This window comes from Grammomys surdaster, unplaced genomic scaffold (assembly GCF_004785775.1).
Source record: "Grammomys surdaster isolate TR1022 unplaced genomic scaffold, NIH_TR_1.0 317542, whole genome shotgun sequence".
Taxonomy (NCBI): domain Eukaryota; kingdom Metazoa; phylum Chordata; class Mammalia; order Rodentia; family Muridae; genus Grammomys; species Grammomys surdaster.
In genome coordinates, this window is record NW_021626781.1 from 1 (window position 1) to 3,302 (window position 3,302).

Below are 3,302 nucleotides of genomic sequence, written 5' to 3' on the forward strand. Positions count from 1 at the left end.
TAATTGTAACACCAAGTATAAAAAAATATAGGCAATAACTAATTGTACTTTTGATTATTTCTCTGGTTAAAGTAATTGCAACTGGAAATCTTTAAAAGGTGTTAAATCACATGTACATGTTTTAATTTTCCAAAATCAGTAACATCTACTTACCATAATTGGTTAGATATAAGTCCTCAAGTATTAACATTATTATGAAAAAATTGAGGACACTAAAACCAAATTTTTATAATCTGACCTATACACTTTCTAGAACTATCAAATTGTTGTCTCAAACTATTATTAGTAAACATATATCTACAAAAATGTATTATCTTCTGATGATGTTACATAATAGATGACTTTTTAAATCTTAATGATGATTTCACAGAATATTTTTTAAAAATTATATCTATGATTATTAAGCTCTATTAAGCTCTTTTATAATGAGACTGTTACTAAGTCTTTTTCTTTTTTTTTTTCCCTTTGAAGACACAGAAAATTCAAGCAATTTATTTAAAAACTGCTTACTTTCATCTTGCAATATATATGTATATATATTTGCTTTAGAATGCTCATATTGCAGCATGATTCTCATGCACTTTAAAGTACTTTATGCAAAAACATCAACCAAGGCAGCAAGAGCACTGCTCTGACTTCATCTGGTTACCATCCAGGGGGGACCTCCTCTCTCCTGAGTGCGGACTGACTTTCATGAACCGAGAGACTGTGGAGTTGTTAAACAGAGACTGTCATTTGGAAAGTCTTTACCCACAGCTGCAGCATTTGCTGAGCCTGCTTCCCTGAAGCCCAAGTTTTTGCTCATGTGAAGAAATGGAACTACTCGGGGTTCCTGGGTCACCAGCCCTCCTGCTCAGGCAGATGCATGCTTCTCGTTGCCTTCATTCCCATTCCAGTGACCATCAGCAGGAGCAGGTGATGAGGTCACAAGATTTCAGTTAGATTCCAGCGAGGATCAATGTCACCAATGTGGCAGGGAGGTAGGCCTTGGCACCTTCACGTGCCCTGCTCTGATGCCACTGTCCCCCACTCTCGAGGTAGCCTTGCAGCAGGACTTGGGAGCCAATGCTCACCTGGAGCTCTGTGCCTGGATTTCCAGCCTAACGTGTAGAGACAAGCTGAAGTGTCACACAGAGCCAACAGCTGCCTTGTGGTGGCTTCTGGGGAGGACCATGTGGGTAGGGACAGGACACAGACACACTTACATACAAGCACGCAGGAGATACACTCAGAGTTCTCATTCAGCCCTGCTGAATGGTGCTGTCCCTGTATGGGATGTCTGGAGGCTGCCCTGGGGAATGGCTGCCTCCTGCTCAAACACCTCCAGGCCCCTTCCCCAGCTTTGGTGTGTGGCCTCAGCTATGCACAGGATTGTGAGCCTAACTCGCCAGAGATGCTGTTCTTCTAAGAAAACCACAGTTGTGAAAAAGAAAATACTGGTTTTAAAATAAACAGAAAAATACTCTGAAGCGCTGCAATCCCAGACTGATGATGAAGGCGTCCCCGACAGACACCTGCTGGGCAATCTGGATACTGCGTTGCTGCCGTCTGCTGCCTTCAGATGACACCTGCCAAGGGAGTCAGTTTCTGCACTTCCAGTTACTGGTTTAGAAATGCAGACCCTTACATTTTCTAAATTGCTTATTGACTATGCTGTGAATATTTCATAATCTAAAACATGCAGAATGATATACCTGCAGAATAAAAGACAGCTGAAATTAAGTTCTTTTTCAATAAAAAAAAGACTTCAAGTGATTTTTTTTTTAATTGTGGGAAAGGTAATTAGTGTGATATTTTTGTCTAATAGCTCAAACCTACCCTACACCTAACACCTACTGAACCTGGACTGTGCTCTGTACTCCAGCTCGCATGCTGTCGGCAAGCATAAACCCCAGTGCACCCTGCCCTCCAGTGTGGACTGTACCAGCTGGGGCTCACACCATGGACTCTGTTTCCACCAAAACCCACAGGCCCCCCTTCCAAGACAGCTTCAGTACAGTGGGCTTTTCACTGTCTACTTCACCCTTGCCTTTGCCAGTGGGCCCTGAGGATAGCCCTTTCTGTTCTTCCTTGGCTTCTTCTGACACCTCAGGGTAGATGACCAGGAATGTGGCTGTCAGGAACCCCAGGAAAGAGGCCACAGAGGCCACTATGGGGATGACAATGATAGTATTCACAGCATCAACCACACCCCGAAGGGCAGATGCAACCAGGATCTGGGAGATGTAGACCTGACAGGAGAGGATGGCGCAGTCGATGCCAAATCTACACTTGGAATTCCCCGGACTGTGGTGGACACACTCCTTGATGTCATGGTAATGCCCTAGGAGGGTGTAGGTGCAGTAGGAGATGCTCATGGAGATGACACCCATGGTGCTGATGGTGACCATCGCCACGTAGACATTGGGAAACATGGCCATAACAGCGGTGCCCACGGAGAAGTCCAGGGTCCCCAACATGTAGATGATCCTGATGCTCAGGTCATAGTTGTCCAGGTACTTCTGTAGCAGGGCTGAGCAGATAGCACCAGTAGCAGCGTAGATGACCAGGTCCCAGCAGCCCATCTTCACGCCACCATTGTAGGCATGCCACTTGGTGGAGTTGGAGGGGGCCTGGGGGTTCCCTTTGAAGATAACCTGGCCCATGAAGTCAGTATAGAAGACAGCCTCTGCGATGACAGAGAAGCAAGTGAGGAGGTGACAGAGGCAGAGCCATATCAGCTCCTTGGGCATCTTCAGCATGGACAGCCAGAGCAGGCACACAGTGGTCTCTGTCTCGCCCTCCTCACTCTTCATGTCCCCGCTGGAGGCAGTAGCTCCACTCTGGTTGTGGTGCCAGGAGTGCTGCAGCTGCTGCAGGTCATACAGGTCGCTCATGCTTCGGGATGGCTTGATCAGGACCACTGTGTTGGCCCGGCAGTAGCGGTAACAGTGGGACCCAATCTTGCCGTAGTAGGAGAAGGTGCTGGAAGCCTGCCTGTGAAACGTGTGCCTATACCACCTCATGGAGCCAGATGTGACTGAGGGCTTCAAGTCTACGTTAGAGCGGCTGAGGGAGTTCATTGGTGGAGAGCCTCTCCCATTTGGGACTTTAGCTTCATTCAAGTGATTATCAAGCAAGGTGTCGTCCTCCTTGGTGGACTCCCTGAGGAACGTGGGCAGGTGGGGCAGCTTGGCCCTCAGGAGCTCTTGGCTGGTGCTCTGGTGGGTGCTGGGGTAGGAAGCATCTTGGAAGATGGAGGGCTCGATGTCATACAGGCAGAGCAGCTGAGGCTCCATGTCCAGTGTGGCGTCAGCCATGTG

General features: G+C 47.4%; 1 pseudogene; it reads right to left on the bottom strand.

The window, feature by feature from the left end:
* Positions 1–1,934: 1,934 nt before the first annotated feature.
* Positions 1,935–3,299, bottom strand: LOC114616355 (annotated as a pseudogene).
* Positions 3,300–3,302: the final 3 nt, after the last annotated feature.